At 38.5% G+C, this 27,504-nt stretch overlaps 1 protein-coding gene across 2 annotated transcripts in view; it reads right to left on the bottom strand.

The window, feature by feature from the left end:
* GNAQ (G protein subunit alpha q) overlaps nt 1-27,504 on the bottom strand; it is a 341,433-nt gene that overhangs the window by 234,221 nt on the left and 79,708 nt on the right. The window lies entirely within an intron of this gene.

The following is a 27,504-nucleotide window of genomic DNA, read 5'->3' as shown; positions in this document are numbered from 1 at the left end:
GAGATGGAGTCTCATTCTGTCACCAGGCTAGAGTACAGTGATGTGATCTCGGCTCACTGCAACTTCCGCCTCCCGGGGTCAAGCAATTCTTCTGCCTCAGCCTCCCCAGTAGCTGGGACTATCAGCACCCACCACCACGCCCATCTAATTTTCGTATTTTCAGTAGAGACGGGGTTTCACCACATTGGCCAGGATGGTCTCAATCTCCTGACCTCATGATTCACCACCACAGCTTCCCAAAGTGCTGGGATTACAAGTGTTAGCCACCTTGTCCAGCCAACACATTGCCACTTTTAAACAGCTGTGATTCTATAATTACCTGTTTGTGGCTGGAGTGACAAGAAGATCTGAATAACTCAGTTATTCAGAGTCAAAATACTTTATTAAACATCTAGTTCTAGAAGGATATAAATCCAGAGAGAGCAAAGGAGAAAAGGGAGAGCACTCTGCTCGTATGGGCTGTCCCATCCCAGAACACCAGGGGTCTCAGCCCACCCCAGAGAATTCAGCAAGGTGACTAAAGAAGGTCAAAGGTCTATGTGTCAGCTTTCTAGTTCCTTCTGAGTGTGTCGTCACAGCCTGACTTCCTTATTTGTTTGAAGTACTGTAAATTCTGAGAATATCAGGCACACCCATACTCAAATGTAAGTAGAAAAACAAATCACAAAGCCAAATACAAATTGGTTCTTGGGCTACTAAATGGGGATCATCCATCAGATAAAGGTGATTTTCTTCTTTATGCATTTAGTGTTTAATGTGGCACCTTCACAAAAGATATAACATTGAATAAAAACCTATTTGCCAACTTTGAAAACTTAGCACTTGAAACAGATACGAAGTGGCTGTAAAGTTGCTTTACCTGACAAGTAAGAAAACAAGTAGTTAAAAAAAAAAAGAGAGAGAGAGATCTTAAATTCCACACTGCTTTGTTAACACTAAACTAAATGTACTGCCTCAGGTTCTGTCTGTCTGGGTTATGATAACACCTAAAACCTAGGCCAAAACTGCCCTAAATATTTTATGTATGTGGCTTTTCAATAAGGTGTTTATTAGGAAAACAGAAAAAGTCTTCCTACTTTGGAAAATGCTTTAAAATGCTTAATTACCTAGGTTAGAGGTAAGCTACATATTCACAAATGAAAAATATATCCTCTTGGGGGAAAAAAAACCCAGTTGCCCTAATTATACATAGATGATCTAATTAAACTGTCATTCACAGTTCATTAAAGCTATTAATAAATTATAAATGGGAAAGAGGAGTAGTAATACAGTTAAATTTATAGGAATGTTAAAACCTATTAAACTTAAACACAGCCAGAGTACTAGTCGTGAAGTTCCCTAAGAACATGAATTTTACACCTCATCCAAGGGACCCTTAAAGGCCTCATCTAACAGCTCTAGACCTGCTTTCTTGTTTATAAATGAGGAAACTGAGGTCTACTGAAGTTATGTGAATCATTGCAAGTTTAGATCCTCTAACTAACTTTCCTACTACTTATAAGGTTGCCACACTTCCTGAATTGCATGCATTTCTTCAGTCCTAAACAGAAAATGATAGCATGCCTTGCTACTTTGAGTGGAGGAAGAGGGATCGATAATAATTCCTGCAACAGTTCACTGAACAAAATACTAGATGGGAAGTTAACTGGTGCAGAGGAGAGAGGACAAATGGTGAGGTGGTAACATCACTACCTACAGAACAACAAGCATGCTGCTAGTGGATATTGCAAGCAGAGACAAGCAACAGGAACTAAAGAAAACAGAAAAATTTAATGAAGTCTGATGTGCCCAGAAAAAGCGTTCCTAGGAATTTCATGGTGAGTGAAATATCCTTATTAATCTACCTGTTGACAAAAGAAACTTTTTGCTTAAACTAAGATAGAATCACACCGCCAACCAAAACAGCAGAGTAACCACTATGTCAGGCGTCCCCAAACTTCGGCCCCCCGCCGCACTTCAGGAAGGGGCACCTCTTTCATTGGTTGTCAGTGAGAGGAGCACAGTATGTGGCAGCCCTCCAAGGGTCTGAGGGACAGTGAACTGGCCCCCTGTGTAAAAAGTTTGGGGACGCCTGCACTATGTCAATAAAGGATTGAGAATAAGCAGAACATTTTCCAGCTCTATAAATAATGTGTTTTCTTCCCTCTAAGGTTCCACATTTCCAGAAACCCCAAAAATACCTAGGCAAAGGAAACTCCATCAAAAGTGCATATCTCTTAGCACTAGTCAGTCAGTGCCTGCACCCCACAAACCAATGTGCAGACCCTGGGGTTATGACCCAGCAGTCATGTGCTCCACCACTGACTGCTGAAAAAAACCAGTCTCTTCAAATAGGCAATGCAGAATAAAACAAAAATAAAATAAAATCCTATCTGTATTGTTGTTATCTGCAGTCTTTGTTTTACAGTTTATGATGACTTAAAGCAGTTGCTAAATTGATCAACAGTAACACACAGGTTAAAGCCTGGGGTCTCAGATTCAGGCATTACCACTAGCTGGGTAGCTTTGAGCAAGTTAAGGAAATTGACACTTTCTTCATCTGCAAAATGAGGATAATGATGCCTAGCTCACAGGGTTTGTTTGCAGAAAATACAGGTAGAGCCCTTAGGAGTGACTGCCACAAAACAAATTCTGTGACTTGTTATCATGGCAAATAAAGGCATTCACAATAAAGCCTCATCTGCCCTCTCCAGGATTCGCCCAACTTTTCCCCAGTAACAAGCTATCTTCCTTCAGACCTTCAGGCTCTTTACTTCCCTTTCCCCAAATATCCTTCTCTACTGGGCAAAAAACCTCCCTCATTCTTGTCCTTTAAGTTGGCCAACTCCCCAGAGGCCGGCTGGCTGCTCCTTCTATGTCTATTATGTGATTACATTTGGATTATAATTACTTATGTAACGAGAAAGACATTTATTTACTGGAATGAGGGGGAAGGGCGAGGACCAGCCTATCCAGGCTATTTCCATGAGGAGGCAAGCGGTGAGCCCTGGGCTGGGCAGTATTTCCCAGGGCACAGGCTGCGGGGAGGGCCCCGACCTAAAAGGAAGAGAGGACAAGTTTTCAAAACACCACAAGCATGACTCTACCCTATGCCAGTGCCATCCCATGTTGTCTTTAAATTTATTAAACTTTGTAAAAGCCATGTGTGACTGGCTGTGTATGCATGCAGAGGTACAACAAACAAAAGTGTGTGACACGAAGCTACCTGAGAATGAATTTGAAATGTCTAAGGCGTTCAACTGGTGTTTAGTCTGTTTCACCAAAATGTCAGAAGGGCAGTTATTACCCATACATGCCCCCTTATTTCCGCTACAACCATGAAATTCCCATGGCTGGAGAGACAGTAAGTAGGCAGAGTAGTTTAGAGCAGTGCTTCTGAAACTTGACTGTGCATTCGAATTTCCTGGGGACATTATTAAAACCCACATTCTGATTCCGCAGTTCTGGAGTGGAACATGAGATTCTGCATGTCTAACCAGGGGTGAGGTGATGCCAACACTTCAGCACCATGTAATCAGCCGAATCTCAGAGCACAGGTATCAGAGCCAGAAGGCCTCTGTTCATAGCTCAGCTACTTAATAGCTGTGTGACCTCGAGCAACTTACTTAAACTCTCTGGGCTTCTTTTTTTGCCATCCATAAAAAGAAGAAAATAGGAGCACCTACTTCATAGGGTGGTTCTTGAGGATTAAATGAATGAACATGTGTGAAGGTAGCCAGAAGAATACCTGGTACAAGAAAGTGCTAGATAGGTGTTAACTATTGTTATTAATATTTATTTCTGAATATCTCCCACACCTATCATACTAAGGAGCAATTCAAAACAGCATACATTAATGTTTTTGAAAATACTGTTATTTTGAATAAATTAACATGTGTATAAGCTAGTATGAACAATTAACAAAATAGTGTCTCTGTTAAATCCTCAGAGGACCTAACTGTAATAAAAGATAATATTTAAATCTACAGTCATTTTAAACCGATGAAGAACTGCATCCAAATCCGCCTCCTCGCAGAAACCTCACTGGACTGCAGGCTCACTATCCCAACACAGGACACAAACCGCGGGCACTCATTGGCCAGAAATGGCCTTTTACCCTTTTCCAGCTAAGAAAGAAAGACGGAGGAGTGACACAGGACTACCCAGGAAGGCGGGGGACCTAGGAGGTAGGGATAGAGGAGGACAGGGATGGAGGAGGACACACAGTGGGGGCAGACGACTGTGAGGTCCAGCCAGGAGGGCAGCCTAGGCCTGTGCCTGCAAGAATTAACACAGGGTCCTAAGAAGTGGGCAGAGCACAAAAGAAAGAACAATGACTGTTACTGTTGACTGAACATCCATTATTTGTCAGGCCCAAATCATGCTATTCATCCTATAAACAACCCTGCAAGGTAAATTTTATTTTTCCCATGCTGCAGCCTGGGAAGGCTCCCTAGCATTATTTATAAGATTTATTATCCTTTTCAAATAAATATTCCTACAGCCACTGAACCTGGACCCTGAGGACATGAACAGGCGAACACCAGACCAAGAACCAACAGCTCCGTGCAAAGCATCCGCCACTAGATACTTTCCATTTGGGAGTCACATTGGAACTTAGTGTTGGTTTCTCTGCTCACAATGTCTTGGTACAGATAGTCCAATTCTCCCACAAGACTGTAACTCCTTTCAGGTGCCCCAGGGTCTCCCCAGGAGGATCTCACACATGCCTCGAGGCCTATGTTTTCAATAAATTCCCTTACATTTACTGAAGTAGTCATCTTATGATAACAGACAGAAAATTTATATTACTAAAATAGAACATGAGGACACTGACACTGAGAGGTTAAATACCTGGCCTGAATCCATGGAAATACTAAGTGACAAAACTAGTATGTGAACCCAGGGTACCACCAGGCCACAGAGCAACAAACACTCGCCATGAGGCTAGAAGCAAAGATTGCTCAGCCCTGGTACAGAGGTGAGGTTAAACGACGGAACTTCAGTCCTTAGGGGCAGAAGTGAGTATGATGGAGACACAAGGCTCACAAGCCACTGGGGAGTGTGACAGATTTTCACAGCAGTACCCCACAGTGGGAACGAAAGCAGAATTCAAATTCTGAATCTCTTGAGAGACAGGGCTTAGGAATTCTCCTGGGGCTGAGAGAGGGCTCACAGCAGATAGGAACTTGATTAGCATGGACCTCACCACGAGTGAGCAGTAGTGCCAGCCACTCAAGTCCTAAAGCCTTGAGTTCGAGCATTGAGGGGACACCAGCAGCTGGGACGGAGACACCACCACTATCTCAGCCCTATCCTTGATGGCTCTGGAAAACTGGCAGAGGTGAGCTAGAGGAAGGGAAAAACCTATTGCTGTCTGCAGGAAAAGCTCTGTCCCAGGTCTACTAGAGCTGGGAGCTTCATTTTTTAAAGGAAAACATTAAGAGATTCACATGTGCATTCTCCTCATGGGCAGGAAACTTTTCCATATTTTCCGTATCTTTATTTACATTCTAACTCAATGAAAGCTCCACCTTGGTTCAGAATCCTATTCTTCAATTCCCCCTCAAAATTCCCTGCAATCTGGTTTGCATCTTGAACCCTTAGAGGAAGCTATCCTCAAAAAAGATTCCAGATTCATGCGGCCAAGTCTTGCCCCATGTGGTATAAAACAACCCTCACATAACACCCCCTCCTCTGGCTCCATTGCCTCTTCCTGTACTTTATTTCTTACAGATGAACCTTCTTATTTACCCTGACTCTTCTATTATCAAAAAACTTACCATATCTGGGTTAAACTGCTTACTATCATGTTCTTACCAGGTTCTCTTCCTGAAACTCTGCTTCTCAGAAGGCAATTACAAATGATTCCATTAAGTTCATATTCAGGTGTTGGTCAGCTCTAAACTCATCACCAAATTCTCAATTCCTTATGAAGAGAATTTCCCATTTTGGGGAAGTAATCATTTCCTAGCTCCAGCAGGTTGTTATGCTTGCTCACTTCTCAGTGCTGATTCTTCTCTAATTTGCTTTTGTGCCTCCACACTACATGGCTGTCACTACGTGATGCAGGAAAACAGATTATAATACGTTTTTGTCCCACCCTTGAAATCCACATACACCAGCAACCATTTGCTCTGGCAACCCTTCCACATTCAGCATACAACTACCTTCCCACGCCCGTTTCTGCACTCTACTGTCTGTCCATCTACTGAGGTTCCAATGTCTGCTTTCTCATGTATGAAAAACAAAAACGTCCGTATTGATAAACAAGAAAATACTCACAGGTAGTTATCTCCAAGGAGGAAATGGGGAAAGGGAAGGGAGTTTCACTCATTTCAGATATTTCCGTGCCACTTGAAATTTTTTTAATGAGCAGGCACTGCACTTGTTTTTCACTAAATAGATACTTTTTTTATGAAAGAAACCAGCTAATTAGTATAAAAAGACATAGTTACAAGGATAATCACTACAATGTTCTCATTACTAGGGGAAAAAATGGTAGAAAATAATAGGTAGAAACCAGAAACACCTAAATCAATCAATATATAGGGCCTTGATGTAATAAATAAGAGTACATCTATACAACATGATACTGGGGAGCTGCTAAAAATACTATACTGTCATTGAAAACGTCTATGTTAAAAACAGGTTATAAAACAACTTTTTAATTTTAAAAAAGCTACATTCTTTACATAAGATTAAAAACACTATGAGGCCAAGATTTATATCCTTTATCTTTAACCACGTATACTTTGTTTAGGGCACATTAATACAGATCACAGTCAAGTGCTCACTTTTTTTTTTTTTTTTTTTTGGAGACAGAGTCTCACTCTGTCTGGAGTGCAGTGTCACAATCTCAGCTCACTGCAACCTCCACTTCCTGGGTTCAAGAGATCCTCCTGCCTCAGCCTCCTTCGTAGATGGAATTTCAGGTTCACATCACCATGCCCAGCTAATTTTTGTATTTTTAGTAGAGACAGGGTTTCTCCATGTTGGCCAGGCTGGTCTTGAACTCCTGGCCTCAAGTGATCTGCCCGCCTTGACCTCCCAAAGTGCTGGGATTACACGCCTCAGCCACTTCATCCAGCTCATTCACTTATTTTAATAAATTAGCTATTGCTAAAGATATGTTCGGACTCATTTTTCACAAATACCTTCACAGGTATTCGTTAAAATTCATCAAGCTTTATAGTTTACTTATTGATTTTGTTTTTATAAGACAAATTAGTCAACTTTATAGTTTATTTACTTAGCCTTATACCTAAAAATGTAATCATCATGTCTAGTTTGTTCTCAGTCCCATGGTTGGAATAGGCCCCACAACCTGGACACCAGAAAAGGGGTTCCTTTAAGGAGGAGAGATTGCACAGATGAGCTCTAAGGCCTTTCTACCACCCAACCTTATGATTCTCTCTCTTCCATTTTGTGGAGAAAGTGGTGAAGGGAGTCATGAGTAGTTATATCCAAGAGATGTGAATGATCTCAAAGTTCACATTTCAAAGTTTCCTAAATAAGCTTGTTCAACATTCACTCTACCCCTAGGATCAGTGCATGTGACGCAAAGCAGGTCTACAGACCTGGGACAAGGCACACAGCATCCATTCCCGCTAATCTCAGGCCTTCAATTATGGGGAATGTCTGCTCCTTACCCTCATTCCTTGTAGCTTCAGTCAAAAGGCAATCTGTTGACAAGTAGGATAATTATGACTGGGCAAAAAGACAAAACTCATATCCAAATCCCTGTTTCATTCCCTGGGAAGCCTGAAATTGAGGTCTAGATAGTATCTGTATTTTCTATTTCTCTAATCCACTTAACAAAGTGAGAAAATATGCCCAAAGGTGGGTTGATTCAAAGCAGAAAATATACTCAGTTTTTATATTTAAAATAACGTTTTTGTTGTTGTTGTTCCAAAGTTACAATGGAGTGGAATATGACCCAACAATTCTACAAAGCAAAGAAGAAACCTTTTTCATTGTACTTTAAAAAATTTTTCCCTGCATATGTCAAATCCAAAATTAATATAAAAAAGTACAAAGAATACTTGTTTTATAAGACATTGTTATTTTCATCTTCCACCTTTTAGTTAACGATAACGCACAAATAAAAAAAAAGTATGTTAACAGTATCCTGTTATTCCAAACTTTATTCTAAAGTTTATCACATTTTTTCAAATGATTGTCTTAGAACAGTTAAGAAATGAAGAAAATTAAGAACTGCAGAAAAAAGCTTAAGTTTTAACTTTCATAAAGTTACCCTTTATTAAATTTCAATGCAAAATAGCCATTAGGTGTTTAATTTATCTAGTATCTTCCAAATTCAATTGACCATGTTAAATCAGAAAGTGTCAGTTGACTACTAAATCCAACATCTGTTTCACTCCTTATATTGCTTAATTATTCATAGGTAAACGTCTAACAAACCCATTAATAAATAATAAAACAAGCCGGGTGCGGTGGCTCAAGCCTGTAATCCCAGCACTTTGGGAGGCCGAGGCAGGTGGATCACGAGGTCAAGAGATCGAGACCATCCTGGTCAACATGGTGAAACCCCGTCTCTACTAAAGATACAAAAAAATTAGCTGGGCATGGTGGCGCGTGCCTGTAATCCCAGCTACTCAGGAGGCTGAGGCAGAAGAATTGCCTGAACCCAGGAGGCGGAGGTTGCGGTGAGCCGAGATCGCGCCATTGCACTCCAGCCTGGGTAACAAGAGCGAAACTCTGTCTCAAAAATAAATAAATAAATAAATAATAAAACAACAGATTTCATGCTAGTGACTCATCTCAAAAGACAGGAATAAGACTGGGAAAACATGAAAAACACTTCCAAAAAAGAAAGCAGAGAAATATTAAGTATGTTTTTAAGAATCTTAAAAACATCAGCAATTGTTGTTAATTCACTACATGGAAGTTTAAATAAACATAGTAAACTTGTTTTCAAGCTACATTATGGATAAAATAATACATTCCAATAAACGTATCATGCTGTGTTTAGTTCCAAGTACAGCATCTCTGTGAAGCCTACCAGCTGGAAATCACTGCCAACAATTTGGACATGAAGAAGAAACAGGGGACCCAGGAAGTTAGGTAAAGCCAAGTGCTCCTAAGCTGCCGGTCTAGGAGTTACACCCAGCCTGTCTGAAAGGTGTCCTCAGCACAACCCACAGGTTCTTGAGATGATTCGAATGTGCGTTAAAGTGCAAGAATCCCTTATCAGTTCCTGTCTCTCAACAAAATCATCTCTGGGTATTTGTGTTATTTTCATGTTTATGTTACAAAGAAAACGATGTGTATGCTTTAAAAATCATTCATGTCTTTAAGTCAATATCCAAAAGTTGGTGTAAACTGGATTACAAAATTGTATGAAAGAGAGGTGTTTTCTCCTTTGACCTTTCTCAGAACAAACGCTAATGAAGGCAAGCCCTGCAGTATATACACATGTGAAGGGGATGAGCCAGAATTAGAAATGGCTTGGTCTCCCAAAAGTCACTAGCAGGCAATGAATCCCTGCACACCCAAACCTAGTGGGAGGCCTTCTTTCTTAACACAAAAACAAAATATGAAGAGAAACTTCATCTGTGATTGCTTTGTTAAATAATCCTCTTATGATATTTAATCTGCCAGTGTTTGAACAGATCATAAATGTTGTGGCTATCAAAACTAAGGAAGTAAAAATCAAATACAGCTGACTGGTAAAGAGAACCAAGTAACAATTACAAAGAACTCTGCACAGGTGACCCAGCCTTCTGCCTGCTGCCAACACAGACAATTTGGCCCCTAACATTTATCATCCCCAACACTGTTATCTTCCTTCATTGTCCAAATATTTAATTATCTATTCCTATCAAATTAAAAAATCAGGTCACAAATATTGTGTGTCCCACTTTACCACGTGGCATAAAAACATTATATTTTCTTCCAGAAAAAGGTTTAGGATGTCTTTGAAACTCCACCATGAAAACCGTTTCATTTCCTCATCATCTATTTATCATGTGATCCTGAAAAGTCCAGTTTCAACCTTTGCTCACATTTGATACCGGAAGGTAAGTAATGCAGCATGTACACAACATTCAGCTGAGTTTCACTGCAAGAGGCACTGTAACTAGATTACTATGCTCTCTAGAATATTTCGGACTATTTCTCCATCCTAATTTGTTCTGTTCAGCCGTGTGCCAAATGGTGTTAGAGAATTCTTGTTAAGGCAGCATCATCTTCCTTTCACAGAGTAAGTGTCAAAGCAAAGGAAGGTGTGCTAATACATTATTAACCTAGGCACAGTGCCACCACAGAAGGGCTTAAGAAAGAGAACTGAGAGCATTACAAGTTTTAGATTTATGTTTCAGAAGCATCTTGAAGCTTGATAAAACAGGAAAACGATACAAAGAGTCACGCTGTTGGGCACACCCACTGTGTTACCTCCTCCATGCCTCAGAATTTCCTGGCCAGTTTAACATCAGATCCTAATTAATTCAGATCAGCATTCAAGAAAGCATGTTTTATTTCAAAGAATGTTAGACAGTTTAATGACACAAAATTGAGATTCCAGAGTGGCAAAAGGCCTTCAAGATCCTCCACCTGAATTCCTCATTTATGAAAGACATAATAAGCTAAGGCACAGAGCTACTAAGAGATCAGACCACATCGACAGACCTGGCTAATGGCCTGGCAAAAGGGTCCCTTGAATCTTGCAATGGTGCTATCAAGCTGACAAAATGTCACCAGTCATTCCTGTGTTAACCACCAACACAATAACAAAACCCTTCTGAGAAAGGCAATAGTGGTGTCCAGAGAACATTCCGTATTAGCACTCTAGGTAACATGTTCAATTTTCATTAAATTTGTTCCTGATCACTGCATGATTTCTGTTAAACCAGGACTCTTCTGCATAACCACCGAATAATAGCTGGCCAGATCATAAGCCTGAAATAGTTTAAGATGCAAGCATGACACACTTTATATTGGCAAAGCTGAGAATGTTCAAACTCCACAGCAGTTGCTCCAAGCTAAGTGGGAGTGGGGAGGCTTTCAAGAATCTTTACTCCTTACTGAAATCATGAAAGAAAAATAGGTAAGTTATATAACTGCATTTAAGCACTTTTTATACATAATGCTATACTGTTTCTACTCCTGTGGAAAACCAGTTTCGGTGATAGTAATATTAAGAGTTCTATTAATGCAAAATTTAGTAAACAAAGAATTTTGCACAATTCTCAAAAAGTGCAAATCAATTCATTAAAATTTGACTAGTATAAATATGAAAAGATCAAAATAGTATTTAATTTGCCTACTTGAAATCACTTATATTAATTTTGTGAATTAATGTAAACTCTTTTATAGCTGTTTTAAACCTTTAGCTTTAGGGGAACATTAACTCTAAATCTTTAGATTTACAGGACTCAAAGTGCTTTCTAGCAGTAACTCCGACTAAATATTCAGCAGACTTTTTGCATTAGGTTTGTCCAAAATCATTATCACATAATGCTGACACACTGATGACAGGAATCACTTGTTTCCATTCAAGACCAAGAGGTGTTTCTCTTCTGATGGCAATTCCTACTATGGCAATTTCTTGGCTTAGTGTGTCTATGAATAGGGCACATACATAACAAATAAAATCCTACATGTGAAATGTTTTTATTAAGTTTTTAAAAAAAATAAATACTGTCTTTTTTGTTAATAACAATAGTAAGAGCAATAACATGTGTACTGAGTACTTTCTATTTACCAGGACTTATTCTAAAGTGTTTTATATATGTTAATTAATGTAACCCTCCCAAGAACCTTACCAAGTTAGGTAGTATTACTATTTTACATAGAAATCCCCTATCATTTCATCTTACGCTAATTAGACCCCAACACTGAAGCCAAAACGTAAAGGTCCTAAAGAGGGAATTTGAAGGGAATCACTAGAAAAACCATTCTTGATTACTTGGACAAATTTAAAATCCCTAGCTATATTGTTATGACCCTGTCCTGATCCTGTTATTCACTACAAATGCCCAGCTTCCTTTCTCATGTCTTTGGAACGCAGGAAGAGCTGACAAAATGGCTTCCAAATCCAGAAGACTAATATTATCCTTTTAGTATAAGGATCCCTCACTTTCAAAGCCATACATCCTATGGGAACATGAATCCCAGGGCAGACACGGCAACCCTCTCGGATTAGCACTGCCTCAGTCATGGAGTCTCTTCTCACCATTCCAAATTCTAATATACAGTCTCTCCTCAATGGTGAGTACAGAACCCCAGGAAGGGTGAGGAGGGAAAATACCTGCTTCCAACTCAGTGAAAGGAAGAGAACTTGAGTAAAATAACTGTAGGGGTATGGAGGTGGAGAGGACCATTTCCTCTGCATATGCAGTAGGTACTCAACATTGAATAAGAGCCCTTCCTGTGCACTGCTGGGCTCCAGGGACACACTGTGTCTTTCCTTAAAGACATCAGGTGAGAGAGTTCCATAGTACCTGAATGATACAGAAAGCCACGTTCAAGGAAACATCATTTATTTTGGGTTTTGAAATAGTAATGTGACTAGGTGACCTGGATGGACAAGCAAAGGAACCATTTAAGAATATTCTGAAGCAGTACTTAGAACAAGTATAACTAATAAAGCAGCCTCACTTCAAGAGTACAACTCGGAACAGAATGATAGAAATAAATGCTGGCAATGTAAAAACTTAATAATAGACTGGGCACAGTGGCTTATGCCTGTAATCCCAGCACTTTGGGAGGTCAAGGTGGGTGAATTATGAGGTCAGAAGTTCAAGATCAGTCTGGCCGACACAGTGAAAGCCCGTGTCTACTAAAAACACAAAAAAATTAGCTGGGTGTGGTGGTGTGTGCCTGTAATTCCAGCTACTCAGGAGTCTGAGGCAGGAGAATCGCTTAAACTTGGGAGGTGGAGGTTGCAGTGAGCAGAGATCACACCACTGCACTCTAGCATGGGGCGACAGTCTGAGACTTCATCTCAAATAATAATCATAATCATAATCACAATATCCACATCAGTTACAGCCCTTGCTTGCCCCTGTCCCTGGAGGCATTATTCACATAACTTTGCACTCCATATGGGAAGGCGCAGAATCACCTTTGCATGGGAAGCGACTGATGAGCAGTGAATGCTCTGACAGCAGGAGAAAAGGGGAATTTGCTTGTTTTTTCCCAACTAGGTCAAATTCACAGAGATAACCAGATTTCACGAATAATCTGAGTGAAAGAAAGGTCAAATATATCTGCAAGCTGAAGAGGTTAAGGAAGGAAGAGGCTGCAGGCAAAAGGGAGCCCATCTTATTTAGCATCATAGGATGAAGGCCACTAGAATCATAGGATGAAAGAGGAACAGTGCCATCCTGCACCTGCTGGAGGGAGGGAACTGTGGAAGTGCAGTGGCTAAGTCCAGTCAGAAAGGGAGAGGGCAGGATAAGTTTAGGCACATGCTTGTCGCCACTAAACATTTCTGCTGGCCATGTGGCCTATGTGATATGTCTATCTCCTGGCAACCACATAGTGTGGCAACTTAAAGAAAAGCCACATTTTAAATGGCAGGCATTTTTCTGACAAGATCAAATACTATATATTATTCATCTATGGTCACTTTTACAAATAAGTTTCTTAAAAGACAAATTTTGCCTTTATAAAGGCAATGTGGGCAAATTACTTAACATTTCTGAGCATTAGTTTCCTATCTACAGGAATAGAATAGCTATTAACTGATAAATCTTTTGGGAGGGTTAAAACACAAATGCTATGCTCAGTTTGGTGTCCGGAATGTAGTAAATTATCAGTAAATGCTGGCTTTGCTTTCTATTTTTCATTATTTATCAAAATCCCTTCAAGGACTGGAACTTAAAAGTCTACCTAGAGATGCACTTTTTCCATGATCACTTATAGGCTGTGTCTCCATTGTATCCTACTGCCAGTATGAACAGAATAAAGATTAGTCTTAACCAGTCGTCCCCAAACTCTTTACACAGGGGGCCAGTTCACTGTCCCTCAGACTGTTGGAGGGCTGCCACATACTGTGCTCCGCTCACTGACCACCAATGAAAGAGGTGCCCCTTCCTGAAGTGTGGCGGGGGGGCGGGATAAATGGCCTCAGGGGGCCGCATGTGGCCCACGGGCCGCAGTTTGGGGACGCCTGGTCTTAACTATTGGCCAAAAAGAAAAAAAAAAATGTAACTAGAAAAGTGCACCTATAGCTGCCAGCCATGAAATGCAGTGCTAAAATAATAATAAATGACTTCCATATTCTGCAATATTGGGAATTACTCTGACCTATTCACTAATAGGAAAATTTAGGACTTCCTTGAAAGTTACTGAATTAACAGAATGTAAGAATGGTTATACATAAAACTGACAAATATTTTTCAAGAAATCAATCTAGGTTAAATTATTTGTTACGGTTAGTGATATACTATTTTAACTGGGCCATCACTGCTTGGCCTATATGTCTGTCACTGAGGTCCTCTACGGTCAGTCACAGTTTAATGCCATTAACAAGTAGGCAGCAAATGCATGAAGCCATGAGTGCAGTGCAGGGTGACAGGGCAGTAGGGACCCGGGCCAATCAAATGCAATGGGGAGGGGAGGAGACCACTTGCTAAGCAAAACAAAATACATTTGCAGACTGATTTCAACTCCAAAACTAGCAGTTTGCAACCCTTGGAAAACTCCTCAATTCTTTAATGATTTTCCCCTTTTCCCAACTCAGAGGTACCCCAAGTTGTTAACCTCAAACTGATTTTCCCTTTTTCCCAACTTAGAGGTACCTCAATTGTTAGCATAATACTTAGTACTAAGACAGTTCATTGAATAGAGAAAGAAATGATCACTTTATTGCGCATGTAAGCCTCCAAAATCAACGTTTTTCAAAGGTGTGGCCTATTTGAAAGGTATGACATATAAATATCTCCATGAGCATCATGCAAGGAGAGGGCCCCAGAATTCAATATTTAATAAGCTTCCAGGTGATTCTTCATGCATTAAAGAGAATCCTCTAAAATAATTATTTTATCTTGTAAAGTTTTTCTGTTCTACTCACATCGTCCTGTCATTCCAAAGTCTCTTGCTTCCTTTACGTATCCCAACTTTGAGTCTGTGATAAAATATTTTCTTTTCTTCTAGTGTATTCTAATCCAAAGAATCATTAGTTTGCAATCATCTGTTTTATCTCATTTTCCATATATAACTTTTATTTTTGTATGGTTTAGTTCATCCTTCATACTTAGCGATAATGCAAAATTTGTAAGTAGTAAATGTGTGATATTCCAAAGCTCCATAAAATACAAATAAATCTTTAAATAAAAACAGACTACCATTGCAAGTCAGGATTTTATAGTTCTGTAGATAAATTTTCTACACTATCATTTGCAAATTTCAATCTGCATAAAAGTATGTTTTTAAGGAAATAGCACAAGTCAGTTTTGAATATTTTTATCAAAACATTATAGCACAGTATATTTCATTCAGTCATTTCTGTTCCTTCAATTATTATCTCTATAATTGCTTAGAATCATTGAGTTTTTCTCTTCCTATCTTGCACATTTAATATTTTACCATTATTCAAAAGAAAATATTTTTTTTAAAAAAATCAGAAGAGTCTCTTCTTCTTTCCAAATGAGTGCTGCAAATCTATATGCTATTCAGTTTTTCTACAGCAAAATTTTTGGAAACTAAGGATGTCAAGACTCAGGCCCCCCAAAAAGGTGGCACCACAATTCTAGGAATCCTCCATGTTGCACCCATGCCTCAGCCCCTTGGATGATAAAACCTAAACCGTGGAAGCTAAGTTGGACCTGCCATATCACCTCTACCCTCTGAAGGCAGGACCACAGTGGATGATAAATGGATTCCTTACCTCTTTACTCAATACCAAGTATTTTCTTCTATATTCATATAATTCTCTTTAACCAAGAGAATCGGTACAGCTTTAGTTTTGTTTATTATTAGGGGTAAGGAAACTTTAATTCTACCTCCTTTAATTCTATGCTCACTGGAATCATCCTGCTCATTTTTCTTTTATTGTATTTTATTTTTGTATTGTGTTTTTTCTACTCTCCTTACTTCTTTCTCTTCCAGCCATCTCAGAAAGTAAGAAATTGATAAAAGGACAGATACTACTTGGTCATGACACCAGAATGGGTCAGGCAGCAAAGGGAGTGAGAGAAAGGCATGGGTCAAGAGGCCTTATTGTAGTTTTTTTCAGAAAGAAACAGGCAAAGTAAGGTAGGCAGAATTAAAATTGGCTAATTTGAATATTTTCAGTGGACTGTGGGAGGTAGGGATTGCCCTTAGTTGCCCTGTCACCCCTAGCCCTTGACTGGTATTACAGAAGAGAGATCCAGGCTGTGAGATCTAAAAAAGGTGGTTGGTGGGTATGTGCTCTGGACTGACTGATTTGCATAGGAAAGGCACACTGCAGGGAGTCACTTATTAACTCTAGGAATTAGCTAGCCCATAGAGGGCAGAGTCTTCGGGATTAGCAAAACCTCAGATGCTGGATCATCAAGAATACAGAAAATAAGAAAATATGGTCAATACAAAATATCATTTATAAAAGATGGGAAAATCTAGATAACTTAAGACCACAAAAAATCTAAAGTATCACTTTAGGCTAAAAAATGAGCTATTCACTAGCACTAGAATAAGCAGAAAAATAAGAAACTTAAGAGTTCATATTCTTTCCTGTATTTTTAATAGTTATCTTTTAAATGAAATACTAACGAGCACAGGAGGCCTGGAAATCACTTTGTACAAGCAACCATTTCAAAAACGGTATATGATATATATGAGCTCATTCCTTGTATGACAAATCTTTAATACATTTCATTATCTGAAACACATAGTTTTGATTCCAAGAAACAGAACAGTTCAAATTTACTCTTTTATTCTTCTCTTTAAAAGTAATGTCTGGTAATATTTTTATATTTAAAATTAAAATAACAGCAGATGCTTTTAGAACCTAATGGATATTACTAGACTTTGAATTTATACTCATTCACTTATAAAATGGGGGGGGGGGGGAGAACCCAGGAAATCAAATAAAATATACAATACAATTGTTTTAACTGGGCAACAGGGAGCACAGCGATACAAATAAGGTAAATCCTAGGACTGCCTCCACATAACCACGCAGCTTTAGTTTCCATGCAACAAGATGGCATGGAGGACCCCAAAAAGAAGACAGTGGAAAAAAACCAGAGATCAGAATCCAGAGGGCTTAGAAGCCTAGAATGTGAATGACAGAATGCTGGAGAGGAGAGGGCTGAACAGAGAGAAAGCTCTTGAGATGTGTAGAAGGGCGCCCCTGAATCTGAAGCTCAATGATAATGATCTACAAATGAGTGGGGTGAATCTCCAGGGGGCTTGGGAAAGAAACACAGGAATGCATAGTCTGAACAATTTGCAAGGTTCACACAGGTTCATGTTCCCACTAGACAGAAGGAATCACTGAATTTCCATGAGAGCATCAACATAATAGTGAAGTTTAAGTAACTGTAGAAGAGAGGCTGCTCTAAACTTACCCTAACAAAGCCTAAAAGCAAGACTAAAAATTATCGAACTGATCCCAAATTAGCTGCATGACAGAACAAAGTCCACCACTACTAAAAGGAATCCAAAATATCCAACAATAAACAGTGTAAGATTCAAAATGTCTGGCATCCTATCCAAAACTATCAGGAAAATAAAGAGAAAAAGAAGACCCACAACGCAAAGAAAACTCAAAAATTTAGACCCAGAAGACTAGGATTCTTTTTTGGAAAAGCAGTACTAATTAGGTTCCGCACCTCAAGAATGTAGAGGAAAACATTAACATGATGAAGAAAGGAATGTATTTTTAAAGTCCCAAATGAACTTCTGGTAATTAAAAATACAATATCTAAAATGAAAAATACAACAGATGGAAATAAGCGCAGAAGAGACTGAAAAGAAAACATATGTGAACCTGATGACACAGAAATAGAAATTATCAAAAATGAAGCACAAAGGGAAGAAAAAAAGACAGGAAAAAAATGAGCAGTCTCAGTGTGAAACAAAATCAAGTTATCTAATATACTTGGAATTTGAGTACTAGAAAGAGGAAAAAAGTAGGATTGTACAAAGAAAAATATTTGAAGAAATAATATCTGAAAATCTTCCAAATCAGAAGAAAACTATAATACTACTGATCTAAGACCATCAACAAACATCAAGCAGAAGAAATATAAAGAAAATTAACTGAGGCAGTTCATAATTATCCTGCTGAAAGCCAGTAACAGAGAGAAAATCGTAAGAGAAACCAGAGAGAAAAAGACACTTTACACATAAAGACACAACTATTTAATGCTTACAAAAAACACTTTCAATACGAAAATAAAAATGGATTAAAAATACAAGAATTGAAAAAGATACACCAAGCCAACACTAATCAGAAGAAAACTATAGTGGATATATACAATGGGTCTTCAAAAAGTTCATGGGAGGCCGGGTGTGGTGGCTCACACCTGTAATCCCAACACTTTGGGAGGCCGATGCAGAGGGATCACTTGAGGTCAGCAGTTCCAGACCAGCCTGGTCAAATGGTGAAACCCTGTCTCTTGTAAAAATATAAAAAGCTAGCCAGGGATGGTGGCAGGTGCCTGTAATCCCAGCTACTCAGGAGGCTGAGGCAAGAGAATCACTTGAACCCGGAAAGTGGAGATTACAGTGAGACAAGATCACGCCTGGGCAACAACAGCAAAACTCTTGTCTCAAAAAAAAAAAAAAGTGCATGGAAAATGTGTATTATGAAAAAGCTATGTGTAGATTTCAAAAATGTTTGTAACAAAATAAAGTCATAAAGACACAACATATCTGAACAGTATCTATTTTGAGGCACTAAGAATAGGATGATACTGGTTTGAAAAATGTCACTATCAGAGCAACATGAATTCTGCTAAAATTGAAGCAAGAACAAACACCAAATTTGAGGTGACGCTCATGTAGAAGAATGGTTAAATCACTTATGCTTTATGAAAAGTTTGTGAGGACAATGCCCCCAAAGAAGTCAGCAGTTTACAAGTGGACAGCTCATTTTAAGAAGGGATGAAATGATGGTGAAGTTAAGGCCCACAACAGCACACCATCCACATCAATCTGACGAAAAACTTAATCTTACCCTAATTGAAAAGCACTGACAATTAGCAGTAGAAACAGCCAACACTATAGAAATCTCAACTGGTTCAACTTACATAATTCTGATTGAAAAATCATGGAGCTTTCCATGGAAATTTTAAACAAGTAGCATCAAGAGCCTGAAGCATTTCTTTGAAGAACTATAACAAGAAATGAAACATGGCTTTACCAGTACCATCGTGAAAACAAAGCACAATCAAAGTAATGTCTACCAAAAGGTAGAATTCAAAGGAAATGCGGCAGAAGGTCAAGAGCAAAGGTTATGATGACAAAAGGTTTTGGAGATACGGCAGGCATTTGGCTCACAGACTTTTGAAGGGCCAAAGACAGCAACACCTGCTTATTATGAGAGTGTTTTCAGAAAGGTAATCAAAACTAACAGAAAAATGCCTGGGAAAGCTTCACCACAGTGTTCCTTTCACTTTCGTCAGAAAAGAACAATATTGTGAGAATTTTTATAGAAAATTATTAAGCATCCACCTTATGGTCCTGATTTGGCTTATTTTTGTTTTCTAACCTTAAGAAAAAAAAATTTTTAAAGGCATCCATTTTTCTTCAGTTAATAATGTAAAAAAGACTGCCTTGACATGGTTAAATTATCAGGACTCTCAGTTCCTTAGGGATGGACTACATATTGCTTACAAAAGTGTCTCAAACTTGATGAGGCTTATGTTGAGAAATAAAGTTAATGCTTTTTATTTTTTAATTCAATTTTTCCACAGAATTTCTGAAATCACTTCTTATTAACAACAGACACAGATTTTTAATACAAATAATATTATCGGAAATAAAAATAATCATTTCATAATGATAAACTGGTTAAATTATCAAAAGGACATAACAATCCTAAATGTTTATGTATCCAATAACAAAGCTTCAAAATATGAGAAGCAAACAATGATAGAACTGCAGAGAGAAACAGACAAGTTTACAGTTATACTCAGAGATTTTAACACCCCTTTCTCAATACTTAATAGATCAAGTAGAGAGAAAAGCATCAAAGATATATCAAACTTAAACAGCACTGTTAACTACTTCACCAAACTGACACAGACTGCTTTCCCAACAACTAAAAACATTTTCAAGTGCACATGGAACATTTATCAAGATAAACTATATTCTGGGCTATAAAACCAGTCTCAACAATTTTAGAAGAGTCATATAAAAAATGGTCTCAGATGATGGAATTAGAAATCAATAAGATATCTAGAAAAATCTCCAAATATCTGCAAACTAAAAACAAAACAAAAACAACAACAAAAGACACTTCTAAGTAACACTTAAGAAAAAAATAAAGAGAAATTAAGAAGTATTAGAAATAAGTAATCAAGAAAACACAATATATTAAACGTGAAATACCACTGACACTGTACTTAGAGGGAAAGAGGTAGCCCCACTTACCTGCATTTAAAAAGGAAATGAAACAAAAAGGTCTCGAATCAATGCCTTCAGTTTCTACCTTAAAAACTACAAAAAGTGTAGGGCATGGTGGTTCATGCCTGTAATCCCAGAACTTTGGGAGGCTGAGGCAGGAGGACTGCTTGAACCCAAACCAGCCTGGGCAACACAGTGAGATCCCCCATTTCCACACACACACAAAAATACTAGTCAGATGTTGGTGGCATGTGAATGCAATCCCAGCTACTCAGAAGGCTGAGGCAGGAGAATCACTTGAGCCTGGGAGGCTGAGGCTGCAGTGAGCTGAGATCACACCACTGCATTCCAGCCTTTGTTTGAGACTCTGCCTTTAAAAAAAAAAAAAAAAAAAAAAAAAAAACTGGAACAAACAAAAAAAAAGCAAATGAAACTCAAAATACATAGGAGAAAGGAAATTTAAAAGATTAGAGTAGAAATCAGTTCACCACTTAACAAACTAATAAAGATAAAAATATCTTCATTAAATGATCATCTCAATAGATACAGAGGAAACATTTGCAAAGATTCCACATCCATGCCTCATAAAAACTCTCAGCAACTAGGAATAGAAGGGAAAATCCTCACCCTGCGTCAAGAGTATCTATGAACGAACTACAGTTCACATTACACTGGGAAAGACTGAACAAAATACATTCTCTCTTAGCATTTCTACTAACAAGGTACTAGAAGTTCTAGTCAATGCAATAAGAAAAAAATATGTAAGGCATCCAGATTAAAAAGAAAAAAAGCATTTTATTCACAAATGATATGATCTTCCGTATACAAAAATCAAATAAGATTTTTTTTTTAAAGACGGAGTCTTATTCTACTACCCAGGCTGGAGTGTAGTGGTGCGATCTTGGCTCACTGCACTTCTTACCACCCGGGTTCAAGCAATTCTCCTGCCTCAGCCTCCTGAGTAGCTGGGATTACAGGCACGTATCACCACGCCCAGCTAACTTTTGTACTTTTAGCAGAGACGGGGGTTTCACCATATTGGTCAGGCTGCTCTCAAACTCCTGACCTCATGATCCACCCACCTTAGCCTCCCAAAGTGCTGGGATTACAAGTGTGAGCCACCAGACCCAGCCCTACAAATCTAAAAAACAAACAAACAAACAAACAAAAAACCTAATTGAATTAAACAAAATCTAAGATCAATATCCAAAAAAAAAAAATCAATCTTATTTCCATAGACTAGCAACAAACAACTAAATATTTAAATTTTTAAAAAACCATTTATAACACCATTAAAACTATAAAAACACTTAGGGATAAATATCAAGAGATGTGCAAGACATGTACAAAACACTGCTAAGAAAAATTAAAGAAATACTGTGCTCATAAGTTGAAGAACTAGAAATGGTTAACTATCGGTTCTCCTTATACTGCTCTACATTTTGCTCTATCAAAATCTCAGAAGGCTGTTTTGTGGAAACTGACAAGATTATAAAATTCATATGGAAATACAGGGACTTGGAAGGCCCAAAACAATTTGAGGGGGGGACCCAAAAAAGTCAGAGGGCTAATGTTTGACTGCGATACATATTAAAAAGCTACTCTAATCAAGACTGTGGTGTGGGCCTCAAAATAAACAGATCAAAAGAATATAGAGACCAGAAATAGAGCCATATACATTTATGTATATATGTAAAATACGCCAACTGATTACTGACAAAGTGCGAAGGCAACTCAGGAGAGAAAAGACAGCTTTTTCAACAAATGGTGCTGGAAGTACTGGCTATCCACATGCATAAAAAATTAACTTTAATAGTTATCTCACATAATCTTTAAAAATTAACATACTTTCTCCTATATTTCTTTTAATAGTTTTATAATATAGGTTTTACACTAGATCTAAAAGAAAACAGCAAAAAATTTTCATGACCTAAGGTTAGACAAAGATTTCTTGGATATGGCACTAATTGCAAAAATCTATAATAGAATAAAAATGATAAACTGGATTTCATCAAAAGTAAAAACTGCTTGTCAAAACACACTGAAAGAAGAATAAAAAGGCAATCCACAGATAAGGAGAAAATACTTGCAAAGCATGCACATGAACTTGTATCCAGAAAATATAAATGCACAAAAAATAAGGAATCAATCCAAAGGAAAAAAAAATCAGTACAAGGTTTCACACTTTACCAAGAAAGTTATACAGATGTCAAAGCACAGGAGAAACTACTCAACGACAGTAGTCATTAGGCAAATTAAAACCACAATTAGATACTTCACACCCATTTAAAATGGCAACATTTTTTTTAAAAGACTGACTATACCAAGTACTAGCAAGGATACAGAACAATGGGTAGTCTCATACACTGTAAAATATTACAAAATCACTTTGGAAAACAGCTTAGAAGTTTCTTAAGAAGTTAAACATACCCCTACCACGTGTTCCAGCCAATCCACTCCTTGGATTTACTCCAAGAAAAAAAAGGCACTTATCTATCAATGACCTATACATGAATGTTTACAGCAGCTTGACTTGTCATAGCCAAAAACTAGAAACAATCCAAGTCTCCATCAGTAGTTGAATGGACAAAGAAAATGTAGTACATCCATACCATAAACTATGCCTCAGCAAAAAAAAAAGGGGCAAACTAGTGACACACGCAACAACATGAATGAATCTAAAAATAACTTTGCTGAGTGAAAACAGGCAGGCAAAAGTAGATATACTGTATGTTCACACAAGTGTAAAACTTAACTTACAGGAACACACAGTTAAATACAAATTTGTCTGTAGTGACAAGAATCAGATCAGTGTTTGAAGGGGGAAATGGAAGGGAAGACAAAAAAAGAGGCACAGACAACCTTCATGCTTGATTAACATATTCATTACCTTAACAGTGGTGATGATTTCACAGACACATATAAGTGACAAAACATCAAATTCTACATATTGTGCAGCTTACTGTGTATCGATTACATCACCAAAAAACTTATTACAAAATGTTATTATAACAAACTATCAGAGACAATCTAAATTCTATTTTACTAGGATCACATTACCTAAAAGCAGAATACTTCGCTATATGTTTTCCTTTATAAAGGGATTTTTCTAAGTTGAAAAGCACAGTTTAAACTTTTTAAGGTCATTGTCCTTCCCCAAAGGAACAAAATCAATTTTTCTTAGACCTGGCTTACTACAGCAATGCTTAGACCTGGCTCACTACAGCAGAGACACGCAATCTTATTACTAGCCAAAACTTCACCCAGGGGAAAGTAAGTTGGGCATTAATAAACATTAAAACAAAGTTTATTCATCATAAAGTCAGGAAATTCAATGCTAAGATACTCACGAGGGGAAAGAAGTAATGAATTTGTGGAAAATAATAATATTCAGCCTGTGACTACCAAATTGCTTCTTGAAATGAAATACTAATCCTTGGCACAGGAGATGGACTGTGGACCTCTCTATCCTCCAACAAACCATGCTCTTGCTCAGTGTCTAAAAGAGCTTTCTCGGTAAGCCAGAGGCCTTGTCCTCTGTGCTGCCCACCAGGCCTATGGCCTCTGTCATCGTCAACATCAATTCCTGCCCCAGGTGTTTTGTTGGCCTAGGTTCAGGCAGCCCATCAGCTGCTGCTTTGACCCCCTTTCACAGTCTTTCTCAGAAACTCATTTTATCACTCTCCCCGTAAGTTGTTTCTCCGTTCTTTTTAGAATTCCTTCTGCTTTCAGAACTTGGACTTTTAATCTTCATGGGAAATCTAACACGTAGGTGAACAATCTTCTTTAACCCTGAATGCATCTCAGGAAAAGGATATCATGCCATTATTGCAGAATGGGAAGCTGCCCCTGTCTCTTGTACACTGATATCCCTGGTGGGCTGACAACAGCTCTCATGGAGGAAAAGATTTGATTTCCTAGATCAGATCCAACCACAGTCAAGCCATGCTTTTAACATTTTTAAATCATCTGCACAACTATTAAGCTTCCATCACCTGCTGTGCCTAGAACCAGCCCCTCTCCATCAAGATTTAGGTCCTGTTCTTGTTGGTAGGTTTCTGGTCCAGCTTTCTCTGTGCTCAGAGTGCCGCCTTCTTGTGCTGATTTTCCCCTGCTTAGCCACTTAAAGACCAACAAAAGGAATTCAAATACTGAAACAGGCTACAACACGAATAAGCCTTAAAAATATCATGGTAACTCAAGGAAGCCAGCCACAAAATGCCACATATGATGATTCAATTCATATGAAAAGTTTAAAATTGGCAAATCTATAGGCATATTAGTAGATTAGTGGTTATCAGGGGTAGGGGAAGGAGGAACGGGGAGTAACTGTTAAAATGTTCAGTTTTGTCGCATGCAGTGGCTCACGTCTGCAATGCCAGTGCTTTGGAAGGCCAAGGCAAGTGGGTCACCTGAGGAGTTCAAAACCAGCCTCGCCAACATGGTGAAACCTCATCTTTATTAAAAATACAAAATTAGCCAGGCATGGTGGCACATGCCTGTAATCCCTGCTACTTGGGAGGCTAAGGTAGGAGAATTGCTTAAACCTGTGAGGCAAAGGTTGCAGTGGGCTGAGATTGCACCACTGCACTCTAGTGTGGGCAACGAGAGAGAAACTGTCTAAAAAAAAATAAACAAAAAATAAATAAAATGTTCAGGATTCCCTTTGGGATGATAGGAATATTCTGCAATTAGATGGTGGTAATGGTCGCACAACTCTGCGAATATACTAAATTGTTTACATTGCAATCACTTTGTAATTCAGTGATTAGTATACTTTAAAAAAATCACTAAATATACTTAAAATAGTGAATTTTACATGAATTATATCGCATTTTTTTAAAAAAAGATGAAGAACTACAACTGTAGAAAGGCAAAGACAAAATAACAACAACAAAAACACGAAAGATGTCATTTACTTAAACAGAATATTTTAGGACAACTTCAGATGAAATTAAATCCCTACAGGCTAAATGAACCAGTAAATTCAAAAGGTGAATTATATTCCTCTTTTCTCTCTAGGGGAATCAAAAACTAAAGATTTCCTTTAAGTGTTTTCCAATTCTTATACAAATGATAACAGATGTATCAGGATCCTAAGTGTTTGTTTACCACACAGTTCCCTTCCTCTTGAACTACAAAGTCTATCTGGGACAATCTAATGCAATAGCAAAGCAAAAAGTAATTTAAATTAGGCTATTAGACAAGGCAGTGACATTGTATGTCTTGAATGTATTTCCCAGACACTACCTCAAATGTTTTCCATTTCCCAATCAACAACACTGCTCTGTTCTAATAGATCTGGTCATCAGATGTAAATGGCCTTCAATTACATTTCATTCCAAATTAATTTTTGTAAGTGTACCAAACCAAAGGCAAGACAGTGCTGTTTGCCAAAGCAGAGACACAATTATGCCGGGGCTCTTAAAGAGAACTCAGAGAGAATACCAGAGCCAGCATTCACTGGCTAAGTAATGCTGGCTCTGGAAATCCCTAAGGACAGGGATTTCATAGGAAATCACCTCCTCCGGCAAGCTGATTCTGCTGCCAGAGAGTCTGAGGAAGTCATGCCACCAGCAAATGCACCCAGGTGAGGGCACCTTAATGGACAGTGCTCTTCTCCCTAGTGATGTGCGATGGAAGAGCCAAGAGCTTACTCCAAATAAAAATATTTTCAACAAATCATGGTAGGACTTCACTTTCTCCCTGAAGAAATTAAAGTATATTTACTCTTTGAGGTTTGCCCTTGGTCGACATGAACCCCTAGTCTGTTATTTCTAACCCAGGGACAAACAATAACTCCTTCATAATGCAGCCAAGCAACCCATTCAGTCTTATTCAACACCCCAATTCTCCCCCCGGCCTTGCCACCTGGCAGGTGGTAAATACAACTGTGGTTTTCTTAATGATTTCACACTCCCATGATTCCCTGTAATTTTCTAACACACCCGAATTACCATCTAGTGCCCTAAAGCAGCAATTTAAGAATTTTTGCTGGACTGAAAGTTAATGCAATCATAGATGTTTCCAATTTAAACCCAGAAATTAGCTTGTTTACTGCCCAAGATCTTGCCTCCAATTAGCCTGATGCGACAGCCAATGCACCATTTCCTGACATTAAAGAATAAAATTAAGGCCAACTTATTAACAAAAAAGTCATAAAATGTCGATGATGGAAGACAGATTATACATATATATAATATATGTTAGTACATACTATGAATTTTACTAATACACTAACAGTTTTAAATATCACACAGCAACATTTTCAGTAGTTTGAGTAGCAATGGAGAACAACCCAGCTTACTTTCTAGCCACATCAACAGTTCAACACTATGGATTTTCCAAGAAATTGGAGGCAGTTCTTTCTTTAAATATGTTAAGGCATCAAATTCATTTATTCATCAGGCATGTAATGCATGACTACTAAATGTAAGGCAAAAGAAGCAAAGAGTTTTCTTAGTCTCAGGCATGTATACCATAGACCAGTGCCTGTTCTCTAACTTACCATCAAATTCTTCATGAGCACTTCATGAGCCAAAAATCTAAAACTTGTTATGAAAGTGGTGGCTCACACCTGTAATCCCAGCACTTTGGGAGGCCAAGGCAGGCAGAGCATCTGAGGTCAGGAGTTCAAGACCAGTCTGGTCAACATGGGGAAACCATGTCTCTACTAAAAACACAAAAATTAGCTGGGCATGGTGGCGTGCACCTGTAATCCCATCTACTCAGGAGGCTGAGACAGGAGAATCACTTGAACCTGGCTGAACCCGGAAGATGGAGGTTGCAGTGAGCCCAGATGGCACCACTGCGCAAAAAAAAAAAAAAAAAAAAAAGAAAGCTGACTGAGCCACAAACTCCTCCTCTCTACTCTGCCCCATGCTCATGCTCAGTTCCACATTGCCAACCTGCATCACATCTGCCCTGGACACAAGTTTCCTTCCCCAAATTGATTCAGTGTTATCAAAAGTTACCCAATGACCCAACTGCACACATACA

The sequence above is a fragment of the Saimiri boliviensis genome, chromosome 2 (genome assembly GCF_048565385.1).
Source record: "Saimiri boliviensis isolate mSaiBol1 chromosome 2, mSaiBol1.pri, whole genome shotgun sequence".
Lineage (NCBI taxonomy): Eukaryota > Metazoa > Chordata > Mammalia > Primates > Cebidae > Saimiri > Saimiri boliviensis.
Note: the sequence above shows the minus strand (reverse complement) of the source record. Positions and strands in the feature narration are given on the sequence as shown.